The sequence below is a fragment of the Arachis hypogaea genome, chromosome 5, assembly GCF_003086295.3.
Source record: "Arachis hypogaea cultivar Tifrunner chromosome 5, arahy.Tifrunner.gnm2.J5K5, whole genome shotgun sequence".
In the NCBI taxonomy this organism is placed as follows: Eukaryota; Viridiplantae; Streptophyta; class Magnoliopsida; order Fabales; family Fabaceae; genus Arachis; species Arachis hypogaea.
Window position 1 is genome coordinate 8,350,856 of NC_092040.1, and position 18,028 is coordinate 8,368,883.

At 34.9% G+C, this 18,028-nt stretch overlaps 1 long non-coding RNA gene across 1 annotated transcript; it reads left to right on the forward strand.

Annotated features, from left to right (window-relative positions):
- Window positions 1–14,979: 14,979 nt before the first annotated feature.
- LOC112800577 (uncharacterized) lies at window positions 14,980–17,601 on the forward strand. Its single transcript, XR_003201436.3, has 3 exons — window positions 14,980–15,969; window positions 16,099–16,393; window positions 17,309–17,601. It is a non-coding gene; the product is annotated as an uncharacterized lncRNA (long non-coding RNA).
- Window positions 17,602–18,028: the final 427 nt, after the last annotated feature.

Below are 18,028 nucleotides of genomic sequence, written 5' to 3' on the forward strand. Positions count from 1 at the left end.
CATTAAAATGGTCATTGGTGGAATGCTGAAAAAATTTTCATTTTGGCTGATTTGGGTAAAAAATATCTCCGCCTGGTTTATTTGGGTTTTTTGCCCATAATAAAATTACTAGTTAAAATACAATACATAAAATATAAATAAATATATTTATTTATTAATTATAAAATTTAAAAAAGAATTTTTACCCATTAAGGATGATCCAGATATTCAATAATGTGTTCTTCCAGTTTGGTAAAATCCCGAACCATTTTTTCTTCCTTCATCATATACTTCTTCTTCTCCCACACTTGCTTCTTCAGATTTTTCACTCTTACTTCCTCACTCTTGTTTCACTCTTCTTTAGTAAGGTTGTTTCACTCTTGATTCCCCTGCTATTTGCATTTTGGTTTTGGATTTTATTAACTGAATTCACCACCCTTCATGACACGTGTCGTGCATGCAGCTAGGAAGGCTGCCAAACGCAACCTGCGTTTTGGCTTCTCCAATGCTAGTCAACAACTGCTCCTGTCTGCATGCAGGGGACACCGGGGCACGTTTCATCACTTGATTGCCTGCCTTGCCAATCGTAGGCTGTTTTGCAGCATGCTAAACTTTCTTGGTCTTCGTCCCACCTAAAACATAGCCTGCGTTTTGTGGTTTCTGACAATAGCAACTCCACATTTGTGCATAACACGCCATGCATCCATTTTTCAGTATTTCACCATTTTTTCATCCATTTACAAATTAATTTCTGTCAAATATTACTCTAAAAATGAAGTTCACTCCAAGTTTCGTTTCCTTGCATCATTCAATACTAGAATATTAACGTATAGTATAGGAAAAGAAAAAGTCTATGGGCTTGCATTTTTATTAAAATTTGGCCAATATTTAACCAGCAAAAAGAAAGTAAACAATTTTATACTATTAGATGTAATTTCACATTATTAAAAATACTAATAATAACTAATTGATGACTACAAATTATAAAACTTACTGACCTCTTTACACTTTTCATAAAATTAAAACATTACCACATGTACTCTGACACAATGTAGAACATCATGTTCACTTGTACGAAAAGGTAGCCCCATGAAAAGCTGTCATTTTGTGGACAAAAAATTGACGAGATTAACTTTATTTAAAGTGTAAAAATATCAATAACGGGTAGTTTAAAAAGTATGTAGCCGAGTAGTTCTTGAATGATAGAGCAAATAGGTTCTGGGTTTTGGAATTGGCCATGTGAGTTTGTTTGAAGTCAAAAAAAGTAGATTAATTACTTCTAGGGTATATATTGGTGGCGGGATGGTGATGGAAGGAGGTGGAGTGTATTGAAGGTGAGAAGAAGTTAACAGTGGGTGTCAATAAAAAGAAGAAGTTCTGATTATCGTCGAAAGATTCGCATGGATGGCAGTATAGACTATCGACGGAAGAGCCAATAACCAAGTCGAAAGAGAGCATGGCAATGTAGTGTGCTGGAGCTATTTCGATCTACTTGAAAGCCACTGGAGTAGTCATTCTGTGGCTGATTCTAGTGTTGTTATCGACTTATCACACATGTGGAGGGAGAAGTCGATTTGTTTAATTTGAATGATAACTCTGTCATGTTTGAATATTGGCTAGTGTTGATAAGGTGTATGAACAACAGAAGCATTCATGATAAAGTGTTGTTCCCACGTAGAAATTAGGTTTCGATTTATAGGAGTGGTGAAGAATAATAATGGGTAGAAAGAATTAAACTTCTCAAACTGCTCCATTAGAGCTGATACCCATTTTGTTGTGCTTGCTCAAGTTTTAGCTTTTAGAAAATTCTTCTAAGATTATTAGAACTTATACCTTCGGCACTCACACCTACACCATTCACACTCAAGACCCTAAATGCATACTGTGTTTTAGTCCTTTCATATGAGAACTTTTGAGGGGTTTATTGTTGAATTAAGACAAGATTTTGACTCAAGATTTTGAGGGGTTTATTGTTGTTTAAAAATAAATTGGATACTAAAATCCCGTATGTTTTGGAATCAATACATAATATATTATTATATAAAATCTATAGGTATTTTCCTAGTAAGCTTTAACATTTGCTTTTTTGAGACAAATTAATGACTATGTGGCTTCAAACAGATAACCTAATTTATGTAGACTTTTAATAGTGCTAACTTGATGGCGTGGTTAGAAGGGAATCTTAAGTTGATCGTTGTTGGAGATTGAGACAATAAAAACTCGGCAATGTTATACATTGATTTTTTTTGTGTGCATTGGTTGCAGGATTTCAAAGTTTTATAGGATAATTAGTGTCTAGCAAGTGTGTTGTTTGAAATGTTGATGTTATTATATATGATTGACACAAAGGCAAGGCGTTGAATAAAGTTATTGCTAGATGATGGAATTTGTGATGCATTGCCAAAAAAAAAACACTCATAGAAGGTGTTATATTAGCTGTTGTGAATTTAATTTATTTAACTTTTCTAATGTCTTATGCGGGCTCTGCTAAACACACAGATGAGTTAGGGGTGAGGGACCCAACTGCGGTTCAAACAAAAGGGACTGAGCGCAGCAACGATGCCCTGGGTTCTGGTGGTGTTAAGAGGTGGAAATTTAGCACGTGCGAAATTGCCGATCATAGGAGGACACGTTGCCCAAACGGCCCTGTGGTGTAGTCTAGTTAGGATCCAAGTGCGGACAACATGTCACAAACCCAATGTGAGATATAAACTAACGTTTTAGACAAGCAATTTGTCATTTGTTGATACTCAGCTTTGATGCAAAATGCATATTGTGGCATTGTATTGTTGGTATTTTTTTCCCATGGGAGGTGCAGTATAATGTGATTCGGTTCATAACTAAGAAACGTCATGCCTTAGCAAGACTTATTGGGAGAAGAATGAAGTCAAATGTTCGACTACACCCCAGACTTAACGGAGATGTATTAGGATCACATGCATGGAAATGGTACTATTAATGGAGGGTCATGGTGCTATATTCATGTCGTTTACGTAGTAATATCCTCCTTTGAGTAACTTTTATGTGTCATGACTTTAGTGGAATCTTGACATGGTTTATTTGAAGCAATATTCTATGACTTTTGCTTTCAATTCTTACCATTAAGAATTGATTGAAAGATTTATTCTCTCAATTATTTTTCTCCACCTTGCTCATCTTTTCTACATACATAATTATCTTCATTTTGTTCCACAACTATCTTTCTTAACCTTTTTCATCATTCATCTTCATTTTATTTCACCTTCCATCTTCGTTAAAATAGTATTATATTTATATTCTTATGTTGTAGTACACTTTTGTATTTTATGCACTTATTGTTACTTTTTGTTTAATTTTATAAACTTGTTTGTCATTTATCATTATTCTTCATAATTATTAGACATTATCAATTATGTGTATATATATCTAATATTATGTGTAATTTATTATAATATATATATAATATTTAAGATAATATCTTATATAATATTAATATATTATAATTTAAAATACTGTAATATAAAATCTATTAAAATAATAATATTAAAAGTTTAATCTAATCTTTACTCTTTTAGTAATTTCACATCTAAAAATGATTTTTGTCGTTGTTATCCAAAAATATTTTATCAATTATAATTACTTTTGAATCAAAATATTCAAACATAAACTACGTTTAAAAAAGAAAATTAATTTTAAGCAGAATCAATTTTAGTAGAATCAAATTGAATTCAACTCCAATTTATAAAGGTTAAACCAAATACACACTTAGTTGTACTCACTATATTTTTCCAAAATAATAATAATAATAAATAAATAAGTGTATGTGAGATTTTCTTGTGCACCACAACATATCCAATTTATTCTTCCAAATGAAATGTTGTCAATGTACTGCATCACTGCAGGTTAGTTAAATATTTTGTGAGTGAACCACTTCCACTAGTGTTTTTAAATAATAATAAATAAATAAGTGTATATTGAGATTTTCTTGTCACTATTATCAATTTTATTCTCCCTTACTATTTTGTGAGTAAACCATTTCCATTATTGTTTTTAAATTTAATTTTCACAATATTTATACCGTTTCTTTCATGAAATTTGACATATTTTTCGATCATATTACCCCTAAATCAAAACAGACAGCTTCATCTTAAACACTTGTGCTACAATCTTTTTATCTGATATATACCGTACAGTTATAACCCTAAGCCCTCAATCCCTACTAAACCTATATTCTTTTCAAAATCAAAAGGGATGTGCCTATGGTAGGGGGTGGCAACACTACTCGAACCCACGGATACCCATCCCGCCCTTACCTACTCAAGGCGGGTAATTAACAGCCCCGGTGTCGGGCGGGTTTTTTGCGGAACAGAGTCTTGGGCGGGGTGGGGTTGTGTTTAGGTAATACCCGCTCCTACCCGCCCCGATATATAATATATGTAATATAATAATGTATCATTTTTAATTTTTTATCTTAATTATGTTATGTATGTAACGATAGTGTAGAATATCAGATTAGAGATATAGGGTGTATATAAGTTATTCTGTTTCGATATAGTTTCTATTTTTAGATATCTGATTCTGATTGTATCTCCTAGTATTAAGGGATTTTATTTCTGTACCTATATATATATATATATATATATATTGACGCTAAGAGATGATTCTCTCAAGGAATTCATCCAAAACACAATCATTGTCTCACTTCATTCGTGTATTTCAAGTTGGTATCAGAGCGGGTTTCGACCCGGCTCTGTTTCTATTTGTTTTTCTTCTTTTCTGGCTGCAATCTCTCAGCCGTGTTTCCTTTTTCCACCAGCTGACACTATCAGCTGTGCGTCAGAAACTATTTTTCCGGCCAATTACCTTGTCAAACATTAGACCCACTTCGAAGCAACCCCAGAATCACAATCGGAAAGCCAAGTTCCGCTGCCCAGGCTTTTTTTTTCGGCCCTCGTTTCCCTTCTGCATATGTTTTTCGGCCGTTTCTGAGTATCTGCCATCATGTCTTCTGAGGTAACCCCCGACACTAACTCCAATGGTGGCAAACCAGCTGTTCTAACATCTGTTGTTTCTGGAACCACTACAATGACCTCTAAAAAATTGATAGGTGCCAAAAATTACCTTTCTTGGGCTGATTCTATGGAACTTTGGTTCATGGGCCAAGGCTATGAAGACCACCTTACTAAATCTGTTGATGACATTCGCACCGCTGACAAAACCACTTGGAAGAATATTGATGCCCAGCTATGTAACCTTATGTGGCAGACCATTGATCTACCAAAGCTGACTATGTTTTGAGCTTACAAAACTTGTAAAAAGTTGTGGGACCGTGCTAAAGCTTTATACACTAATGACATTGCAAGACTTTACCATGTTGCTAAGAAGCTATGTAGTTTACAGCTTCAAGGAACTGATATGGAATCTTATGTTGGGGCTGTGGAAGCTGTCAAGGAAGAGTTTTTGATTCTCCTTCCCTATGTGTCTAATGCTAATGACCATCATGCTCAACAGGGAAAGCTATTTTTGGTACTTACGTTACTCGGGCTACAATCTGAACTTGAATCTCTTCGGCAACAAATATTGGGCACCTCACCCATTCCTTCCCTTGAGGACGTATTTGCACGACTCTTGCAATCCGACCCCTCTCTTGAGACCCATACTTTCGACCAAACTGCATTGGCATCCCAATCTTCTTCTCAAGTGTCCTTTTAAATGCCCACTCGGGGCGGCCGTGGGGGTCGTGGTAATTGTACTTGCTTTAGTTGTAACCTATTGCCATAGGATTGGTCATACTCAGGATAAATGTTATGCTCTCCAAACTAATGAGCCATCTGACATTCACTCCGTCGCACAACCACTAGGGATATTTGTCTCTAGCAATGATTATGATGAGTTTCTCAAGTACCAAGCTTCAAAGCAAGCATCTACTCCCGTTGCTTTGGTGGCCCACTTTGGTAATTCTATTGCTTGTATCTCTCATTCCTCTTCTCTTGGACCATGGGTCCTTGACTCAGGTGCTTCTGATCACATTTCTGGTACTTCTTTTGTCCTCTCTAAACTTGAACACCCTGCATTTCTTCCTTCTATCACTTTGGCTGATGGTTCTAAAATTGGTGCTAAGGGAATATGTCAGGCTACTCCTCTTCCTACATTACCTTTGAAATCTGTTCTTTACATGCCCAATTGTCCTTTCAATTTGATTTCTATTAGTCAACTTACTCGTTTTCTTAATTGTTCTGTTACTTTTTTTGCTGACTCCGTCATTGTGCAGGATCGAGGGACGGGACAGACGATTGGTACAGGATGTGAGTCTCAAGGACTGTATCGGCTTGCTTTACCCACTACTACTATGTCTTCTGTTGCTGCTGTTGAGTCTCCAGATGTGGTCCATTGTCACCTGGGACATCCCAGCCTCTCGAAGTTACAAGCTATGGTCCCGAGTTTATCTCATCTTGCTACCTTAGAGTGTCAAACTTGTCATTTAGGTAAACATGTTCGTAGTTCTTTTTCAACTCGTGTCAATCCATGAGTTGTGTTTCCCTTTTCTGTTATTCATTCTGATGTATGGGGACCTAGTCGTGTTACTTCTCATTCTGGTTTTCGTTATTTTGTCACCTTTATTGATGACTTTTCTCGTTGCACTTGGTTATATTTAATGAAGGACAGATCTGAATTATTTGCACATTTCAAGTCTTTCTGTTCTAAAATTCAAAACCAATTCAAAACTTCAATTAAAATTTTATGAAGTGATAATACTCTGAGTAATTTTCAGCACCCTTTCCGTCTTATTTGTCCTCCCAAGGCATTCTACATCAGTCATCTTGTCCTCATACCCCTCAACAGAATGGTGTGGCTGAGCGTAAACATCGTCACTTGATTGAAACTGCTTGCACTCTTCTTCTCCAAACTCATGTTCCCCTTAAGTTTTGGGGTGAGGCTGTTCTGGCTGCATGTTATTTAATTAATCGTATGCCTTCTTCTGTTTTGCAAAATCAAGTTCCTCATTCCATTTTATTTCCTCATGAGCACATTTTTTCTCTTCCACTACGAGTCTTTGGTTGTACTTGTTTCATCCATGATCTTACCCCAGGCAAAGACAAGTTAACTGCTCACTCTATCAAATGTGTTTTCTTAGGGTACACTCGATTTCAAAAGGGTTATCGTTGTTATTCTCTAGCTCTTAATCGTTTCTTCGTGTCTGCGGATGTCATTTTTCTTGAGAATACCTCTTTTTTCTCTGCACCCGACATCACTTCACCTTCCATTACGGAGGTGGTTCCTGTTCCTTACTTAGATGGGCCTCCTATTCCCACAAAGCCTCTCCAGGTTTATCATCACCGTCCACGGCCTGCAGTCCAAGATAACTCATCTTCTGAACCCGTGGTTGAACCATCCTTGGATCCTTCTTCGGGGGTTAGCAGTAGTCCTCCTATTGCTCTCAGACAAGGTACTCGTTCCACCCGTAATCCTAATCCTATTTATAATTTTCTTAGTTACCATCATTTATCATCTTCACACTATGTTTTTACCTCCTCTTTGTCTTCTGTTTCTATACCCAAAACAACAGTAGAAGCTCTTTCATATCCAAGGTGGTGCCAGGCTATGATTGAGGAGATGTCTGCCTTACATTCTACTGGTACTTGGGATCTTAATCCATTGCCACTGGGCAAATCTACTGTGGGTTTTCGTTGGATCTATACTATTAAGGTCGGCTCAGACGGAACCATTAATCGATTAAAAGCCCGCCTTGTGGCTAAGGGCTACACTCAAATCTTTGGTTTGGACTATCTTTCTATGGCTGCCATTTGCCATTGGCATCTTCATCAACTTGATATTAAAAATACTTTCTTACATGGTGATCTCGAGGAGGAAGTATACATGGAGCAACCTCCCGGGTTTGTTGCTCAGGGGGAGTCTTCCGGCTTAGTATGTCATTTACGCCGATCTTTATATGGCTTGAAACAATCCCCTCGAGCTTGGTTTAGTCACTTAAGTGCTGTTATTTCTAAACTTGGCATGATTTAGAGTGAAGCAGATCATTTAGTTTTCTCCCGTCATTCCTCCTTCACGACCTCCATATATTTGGTTGTTTATGTGGATGATATTGTCATTACTGGAGATGATCATGAGGGAATCACTCAGTTAAAACAGCACTTGTTTGATCACTTTCAGACTAAGGATATGGGAAAGTTAAAATATTTCCTAGGAATTGAAGTGGCATAATCTAATGCTGGGATCTGTATCTCACAGAGAAAATATGCTCTAGATATTCTTGAAGAAAACTGGAATGTTGGATTCTAAAACTGGAATTCTAGACCTGTAGATACACCAATGGATCCCAACACAAAACTTAGTCCAGATCAAGGAGAACCTCTTGCAGATCCTGGTAGATATCGCAGATTAATTAGCCGATTGAATTATTTGACAGTCACTCGGCCAGATATTTCATTTGCCACAAGTATCCTAAGTCAGTTTCTTGACTCCCCATGTGATAGTCATTGGGACGCAGCTGTTAGAGTCCTTAGATATATCAAAGGTGCTCCAGGAAAAGGTTTGCTGTATGAAGATAAAGGACATAACCAGATTGTTGGGTATGCTGATGCAGATTGGGCAGGATCTCCATCTGATAGACGTTCTACATCTGGTTATTGTATTTTTATTGGTGGAAACTTGATATCTTGAAGAGTAAAAAGCAAAATGTTGTAGCAAGATCTAGTGCGGAAGCTGAATATAGAGCTATGGCACTTGCCACATGTGAACTTATATGGTTGAAGCAATTAGTTAAGGAACTTAAGTTTTGTGAGCCAAGTAAGATGGAACTGGTGTGCGATAATTAAGCTGCCTTACATATTGCTTCCAACCCTGTGTTTCATGAACGGACCAAACACATAGAGATTGATTGCCATTTCATAAGGGAGAAGTTACAAAGTGGGGAAATAGTAATAGCCTTTGTCAACTCCAACGATCAACTTGCAGATATTTTCACCAAAGCTCTTTGGGGTCCTCGGATACAATACATATGTAACAATCTTGGTGCATATGATTTATATGCTCCAGCTTGAGGGGGAGTGTTGAATATCATATTAGAGATATAGGTTGTATATAAGTTATTCTGAGAGATATAGGCTGTATATAAGTTATTCTGTTTTGATATAGTTTTTGTTTTTAGATATCTGATTCTGATTGTATCTCCTAGTATTAAGGGATTTTATTTATGTACCTATGTATATATATATATATTGACGCTGAGAGATGATTCTCTCAAGGAATTCATCCAAAACACATTCCTTGTCTCACTTCATTCGTGTATTTCAAGTGATAGTTATATAAATTTTAAAATTTTATTTTATTTGTTACATTTTAATAATTATAGGGCCGGGTAGGGGCTGGGCGGATTTGGGTTCAACTTTTTACTACCCGTAGGTAAAAGTGGGATGGGTTCTATACGGGTTATTATAGAACGACGGGATCGGGTAGAACAAAAACCTGCCCTTGCCCACCCCATTGCCACCCCTATGCCTATCTCATAGGCATAGCTAATCATATCATATCAATTCTGTCAGCACAACACGTGTGCACTATCTACGAGGCAAATCTCACCAAATCTAGGTGTATCAACTTCATATTTCTTGATTATAATGACACAAACCAAACCATAGATGTGACAACCTCATTGGTCTAGTCACAACATTATTGTTCCCCTTTTATAACTTGCAACAATGCCCCTTCAATCTGAAAGCTTAAACCTTCCATTTTTTAAATTTCTTTACGAAATAAATTTATTTTTCATGAATCTCATCCAACACAAACTTCATTATTTCATGTACTATTATGAAAATCTTGGCTTCCCAAACTAATTCATTATTGTTTCATATCAATTACGATCACAAATAATAATGTGAAACACAACCCATGTTTTACCTTTTTAACATAGTTATCTTCACTAGTTGATCATAGGTGAATTTCTCATTTACATGAAGCCCATAAAATCTAGTTACTTCAATGGTAACCTCCCTTTCCCAAAAACCACCCAACTTCAATTGGTCGCATTGTTCGCTCATCGCAATCAAATTTCAATAAAAGAATCGGATTCCCTCTACGTGGGGTCCCCTTTACTAATAACAAATGAAACCCTGCCCATCCTGCCTCCCTTAAAGGAATTTGTCTATAACATGGTAGCCACATACCATCCTTTATAAACACCCATTCTGCACCATTCACTCATGTGTGTTGAACTATTCACAAAAGTCATACGGACAAAAAACACTCCCTAGACTTCTATTGCATTTTTGAAGGCTGGTTCCTGGGGATCTATACCACCATCGAATATGTAAAATACGTACATAAATATAGTTGGAAGAAATCATATCTAGGATCCTTGAAGAAGAATCTAAGCAAAAGAGAAAATAGAAAATTGTGTCACACTCGCTTGGAGAATCGTAAAACGGATAGGTAAGATCAACAGAAGGCTAAAAACATAATATACAGATCAGTGTTCCAAAACACAGATATCAAGCTCCAGACTCGACCTACAAAGCTAAGGCTGGCCAGAGTATGTATATATATATATATATATATATAACCCAGAATAAAACTCAAACTACAGAATAAACACTTGTTTCTACAAGTCAACCTCTAGGAGGGACAAAATACAAATATACATGTGGAGATTCTATATATATACTAAAACAAAATATAATAGCCTAAAAGATAGTTCTTCCCTTGTAAGGAAAATCTCCAAACGCTCAATAAGGTGTCTTTCGACCTGCATATGAAAACAATAGAAATATGTATGGAATGAAAACCGGGGGTTCTCAGCATGGTAAAGGTGCCAACATACATAATATATAAGGTCCCAGAAAAGCCAGACGTAATCCTAGAATTTCGATACCCAGATTCAAAACTTAGAGTTATACTTTAAGTCAGAAATCATTTAAACTATCTAAGGTACTCAGGTTCTAATCCAAATATAACTTAACACTTTAATTTCACTTTTCTCCAGTCCTCCAAATCACCAGTGGAACAACCCTCAGCGTCACCTCAGCCAGTATGAGGGGTCTCTATGTTGTATAGGCATACAATACAAACAAGCAAAACATAGATAAAATGCAGTTACAGCAAGTAAATCAGATAGCAGTTAGTCACAGGCAAGCATTTAGGCAATCCAAAACAAATACATACATAAACAAGTCATTCAAATGCATATGATGCATGTCTGTCCTATGGCTAATGAGTTCATTTGTCGGTTATATAGCCAAACCCGATATATCTGTTAGCAAATCCGCACACTGTCTCCCTGTTACGCAATAATACCATTAGAGGAAATATGTGTCTTGTCACCATTAGAGGTATTATGTGCCCTATCACGATTAGAGAAAATATGTGCCCTGTCACTATTAGAGGGAATAAGTGTCTTGTCACTCTTACAACCAGAGAGAAAACACACATATACTCATCATCAATCAACCACAATCATGCCTCGTTTATCATATTCATTTAATTTCATAATTCAAATTCAGTTTTCATCATTCTTCTTCCTCATCTTTTTTCTGGAGCAAGTGGACAACGCCACTACCTCTTTCCTAGGATCACATATCTCATCCATTTACATATTTCTCGAGCTAACTTCAAAACCATTTTGGAATTTATACTCTTTTCAAAAGGCAAAGGAAAACTATTTATTAGTTAAATTCCTCGACAAGGCCTCTAGACTTTAGGGGAGCGACAACCAATCTCATTTCAAAACCAAATCATTTAAACTCAAACATAATCCATTCTTTTCTTAAATAAATCAAAATCAAATAAAACTATTCTTTCAATCCAAATTAACCAAAATAAAACCTCTCAAAAATTCTTTTAAAAATTTCGACAACACCTCCCCTAAAACTCAAACTTCTACCACCCTTCAAGGATTCCAACCATCAAACCAAACGCCTCTCAGTCATTCAGATCATTCCTAGAATCAAATCATTTCAAAATCAAACCAATTCCAACATTAAATTTTTTTCCAAAACCAACCAATTCCAATAACAAACTGTTTATAAAATTGAATTATACATCTCTCAACCAATCCATTCAGTTCAATTTCACAAACTGACCATCAATTCTCAACACATCAACATTCATGTTTATTTTATACTCATCAAAGTCACAATCCAACACATACAAATTCATTTGTCCTTTATATACACATCACATACCATATACCTAATCCATCAATAATTCATTCATTTTATTCTTATCTTATGGTCTTCTAGCCTAAGTTTTCACGTTACATTATATTTTATCTACGAAAAACCAAAATCATACCTTGACAGATTTTCTCTAAGTTTGGAACACCTCAAAAACCTCTCCTTTCACAAGTTCCAAGCTACCAAACATCAATTCCTCAAGCTTAATCACCCGGGTTTCGTTTCAAATAGCCAATTGAACTCCAAATCAACAAGAACACAATCTAATTTCACATAATATCACTATAATCATCACAAGGTTCACTAATTCAATAATTCATAAGAGTTCAATAGTTCCTTACCTTATCTATGAATCAATTAGACAAAACACAATGATTATTCACTGCTAGAATTCACCTAAATCATCAATATCATATAACTCTTCAGTACCTAAATTCTCAATTTTTGAAATTAAATAGAGAAGGTATGGGTGAGAAAATGCAAAGTCCTTACCAAATTATTTTGTGGGTTTTATAGAGAATTCTGAGACGAACGTGTAGCCGCTGACGGCTCGACAATCAAAGCTCCAGATTGAAAGTTATGGACGATTGAATTCCGATGGTGAGGTTGGGATTTTTGGACGCCGATTTCTCTCTTCTTCGGTGTAACTTTGTTTTAATAGGGAAAGGAAGCCAAGTTTTAGGCTTTTATATAATGGACCTTAGGCCCGGATCAACCGGCTCAGCCCATTTGGTCTAATTTTGGGTCAAAACCTTTAAAATTAATGTCAAAATACATATTTTAATTATTTCTACTTCATTAAACTATGAAATTTAATTTTTTAATTTTTTTTAAATAATAATTAATTTATTAGTTAATTATTTACTAATTACTCGAGGTTTACACAAATCTTATCGTCACCTTGTTGCAATAGCACCACCGTAGTCTTTCGATGCATTGGTTATCCCAGTCCGTATAGCCTTCAATCCCAACACAAGCGTAGAAGATGCGTCGTGCCTTTGCCTCCAAAGATTGTACTGCATCCAAGACACCTACATCGATGACCACAACTATGATCTTGTCCAGAGGTGGAAGCATAAATATGCTGAGCTTGCACAGGAGATGTGTGCACTAGAAGACAAGCTGAAATAGGTGACAGAGTGCAAGGATGCACTGCATGAATGAATGTTTACCCTTGACCACTTTCGACATGGCAGCACCAGTGGTCGTAAAGCATAAACTCATACACATATTCCATTAGTGGTTTCTAGATTTCCTTTACTCACATATGTATTGGCTTCAAATTCCACCTTCTTATGTTTGTTGTTTACTATTCCTCTATGTTAGGTGTCTTAGCTTGACGTGTTCCCACACATGCATCCACCAAAACATACAACCACTTTAATGTTCCTAACCATGTCATACATATTCTCTCTTGAGTTAAAACCATTTGTCATTGTCTTCATCTCGTCTCACCTAAATTGCTTGTGATGTTTATATTAGATATTGCTTGAAACTTCACTTTAGAGAAAGTTAACAGAAGTAATATTTCTTATTATCACATAATAACTTATTCAATTAAAACAAATTGGACCTTTTAAAACATATTCCCAAAAGTAACATATTACATTAACATTTACTAAACAATAAATCGAAAACCAAAAAACAATATGGAAAACAGTTCAATCGTGTTTCGATCTCACTTATCTACGTCGCAAATATCTTAAAATATGTCACTTCCATTGGAGCTAAAAGAGTAACACACAAAAAGCCCAATGCATTTTTCATTGACAAAATAATATATTAATATGTAAATTCTCAATGCCATTAACTAATGATAGTTTTTTATTTTTTTCACCCAATGGCTTAATGATTCTTTCTTCTTTTTTTTTGGAATAAACCTCACCAGTCTATATAATAAAGTAAGACCATAACCAAAAAGACAAATTAACCGATCGATGCAAAAAAAAACCCATTTGGTTACATTGTCAGCCCAAAACTAACAACATGATTTGGCTTCACTTTAGCTTGACATAGACACATTACGGTGTACATGGACAGTGTCAAAATGGGTCCCCATTCTTAATTATAACGGAAGAACCGGTCTTGGCCTACTACGATGCCAACACCTACAACATCACTCAAACAAAACTCACAACATTCTCACCATTAGCGTTATTTATATTAAATTTGAAGGGTACACATGAACGGAACATCATGTTCATGTCAAGTACAGGAACAAGTAAACCGCTTCCATAGTATAATATGTTACATATTACTAATAAATTTCCACTACAGGCAATGGACCAAAATATATATTATCAGCAGACAAAGGTCAAATTTGATGGCTGGCATCAAATCACTGGCTGCTATCTATTTTGGGACAACAATAATAGAAACAAGCATGTGTGTGTGTGTGTGTGTGTTTTTACATCTATACTATTATGCAACAACTAATTTTTTAACAGACAAATTTATAGTGAATTTTCTGTCGATAATGAGCAAGGTGAAATTTTCAGAAAAATTTTTAATTGATACAAGAATTAGTTGATATTTTGTCAATAAAATTGGATTATTTTAGTGAAAATTTATTGTAAACAGATAATCCTTTGAATAAATGCTAATTACCGACTAGAATTCTGTAAAAAAAAAAATATTATGATTTTGGATAAATTTATAAATTAATTATCAATTTGGTAACAAAAAGATTAGTATAGGGAGTCAACTATAGTAAAAGCCAACTCAGCCAACTCCCCCATTATCCTAATTTTAAAATTCAAAAAAATCTCCATATCTGAGTCATACAACTTTAAACTATAAACTACTCTCTATATGCACTCTTGTACTCTCTCTCTCTCTCTCTCTCTCTCTCATCCACGATACCTTTGTCGACTGCCTCCTCCTGTACCGTCAAGCCACCATCGTGTCTCCATTACATCACCCTCGTCGATCAAATCGGCCCCTGTTCTGACAAATGCGGCTCCCTCCCTTGCGTCGCGCAGCCTAGCCAACCACCACGGCTCCCTCCACGCATCACGCACCCCGCTGAACGTCGCATCTCCCTCCGTTACGATGTGTACTAGAGCGCTCCTTCCTTCATTTCTTCTTCTTCTCTTTGGATATTTTTTCTCATAAGTTTCGGACGATTTTTTCTTATATTTTGGATATTTTTGCTTTTGGATTTTGGATGATTTTTTTAGTAGTTTTAGATGTTTCTTGCTTAGTTTTTAGTTTTTTTTATGTTTAATTTTATTAGGTTTCAGAATTTTTAAAACAATTTTGAATATCTTGTTTTTGTTACGTTTTAGATGTTTATTTTTATTAAGAATTTTTAAAATAAATTTTGAAATTTTTAAAATAAATTTTTAGAATATTTAAAATAATTTTACAATGAATTTTGGATATTTGTTATTATTTGATTTTACATATTATTTTTTTAGATTTTAAATTTTTTCATTAGGTTTTGGATGTTTTCATGATAATTTGAATTGATGTTCCCTCCAAACAAATTTAAAATTTTTTTGGATATCTCATTTTTTGCTAGGTCTTGTTATATTTCGGATGTCTCTTTTTCTTTTATTTGATTTTGGATGATTCTTTTTACAGATTTTGAATATTTCTTTTTCCTAAGTTTTGGATGTTTTTTTTTCTTATGTTTTAGATGTTTCTTTATTTTGGGGGTTGAATGATTTTTTAAATAGTTTGTCTTTTAGATGTTTCTCTTCTTAGTTTTCAGATGTTCTTTTTCAATATTCATTGCAAAAAAATGTTGAATACCGTCGAATTTATCGTCAGAGATTAAAGGCAGGTTTAACAGTGGATTTAGCAATGAATTTGTCAGGTAAAACAATTACCGTCAGATTTAATTTTTCGACAGTAATAATTTGGGAACCCTAATTCAAAGACCCTCATTTTTTAAGAGCCCTCACTTCCTCATTAATTAGTCTCTCACACTCCTTTTCACTCTCAGTTTTTCACCCTAAGCTAAGCTCGCACTTTCAACAATAGAGGCCAGGCCCTCACCCTCACCAATGCTGTCTTCATCACCTCCACGTTAGCCTCCCTACCGCTCACATTCACATCTACTACCGTCGACCTCTTTTGCCTCGTTGTTCATGTTCATCTGCGTCGTCCTCCTCTATTGTGCCGCCTCTAGTCTTGCCTCCAGTTGTGTTGCCTCTAGTCGCGATTTGTCCCTCTACCGAGCTCAACCTTGGTCGCCTCTAGCCATTATTTCTTTGCCGAGCCTTGCTCGCTTCTGTTAGGTACATGACTCTTTTTTTTCAATTTTGATTTTTGAGAACACGTTTTGTTGATGATTGCCTAGCTGCTATGTTGTGGAACTATGGAAGGTTGTTCTTGATTCTTTATTGTTTTCTTTTTTGTTAGTTTTATTTTATTTTTCAGTTGTGTTGTGTTCTTGGTTTCTTTATTGTTCTTGCTTCTTTATTATTCTTAATGCTACGTCTACATAGTGAGTCCATGATCTGTGTTTGAAGTGAATCATTGAAATTTGATCAATTCTTGCAATTTATTATGGTGGAGGTTTGGAAAATTTTGGTTTTGATGATTTGGTTGTGATATTCAATTTTACAATTAAGCGAGCATGCCAATTATCAAGTTTGATACTTGTCTGCAGAATCAAAATTTAAGGCTTCCTGAGAAATTTGGTGGCATTAGTTGAGTTTCTTTAGATTTTTTTTAATTAAATTTGTTGTGGTAATGATCATATTAATGGTTTGGAATTTGAAAATTTTGTGACATGAATTGAAGCTAATGCTTTTTTTGTACTATTTGTTGTACTGAACTCTGATTTGTTGCTTTGTTTTTTGCTGTGCTGACAAAAATTGTGCTAAAATTTTGATAATTCTTGTTAACCTTTGAAAAAATTTGTTACTCTTTGTTAAAGATGTGCCAAAACTTTATTAGATTGGTTAGCTTTGATTCAATGTATGCTAACAACTTATGAATTAGCCTCTTAAATCTCATAAATCTTTCAGTTGCCATAAGAATTTTATGTTGTTCAAAGTTGATCTGTTGATGTTCTTTTACTCTTTGGCGCATGATTTATGTAATTGTCATTGAACAAAATTCTATAATTTTTATTAATTTGTAGAAATCATACTGTGATATTGAACTGACTTGTTGAATATTTGTTGTTTTAAATATTTTCTGAACAGAAATAGCCACGAGTCAAGCTAATGCAAGTGAAAATCCAACTCCTGATAATGAATATGGTAATGTGGAAGCTTGTGAAATTCGTCAAGATTTTTTATAGATGAAGATTAGGATGATTATTAAATAACTTATTCAAATTTTTGTTAATTAGTTGTTCATTGCAGTAGTTTAGTTGTTTTATTTAGGGATAAGTATTGTTTTGGTCTCTAACGTTTAGGGTCAGAATCGAAACCGTCCCTAACGTAATTTTTTATTTAGAATCGTCCTTAACGTTTTATTTCGTATTAAAATCATCCTTAAGTATTGTTGTGACTTTTGACTTATAAATTTGTGTCCTCAGAATTTTTATAATTTTTTATTTTTTATATTTTACAAGTCACATTTATGACTCAAGAAATTTTAAAACTTTGAATTTTGTTAGTTTAGAAATTATTAAATTTAAATATTTAAAATTATATATTGAATTTAAAAACAAATTTTTTTAAAAATAAAAAATTTAAGTTTGCCGATGGATTTTCGGAGAAAAATTCGACGGTAACAAGCTCCAGAATTAAGTTTATATCCACCGATAATTAGCAGGGGACAAAAAAATCTACCGGTAAACAGTTACTGACAAGGTTTATACCATCATATTTATTCTGCCACTGAATCCAATAGTAAGCATGTTACCGGCAGATTTTTTTTGGTAAATCCGCTAATAAATTAGACGGTATCCGACGACT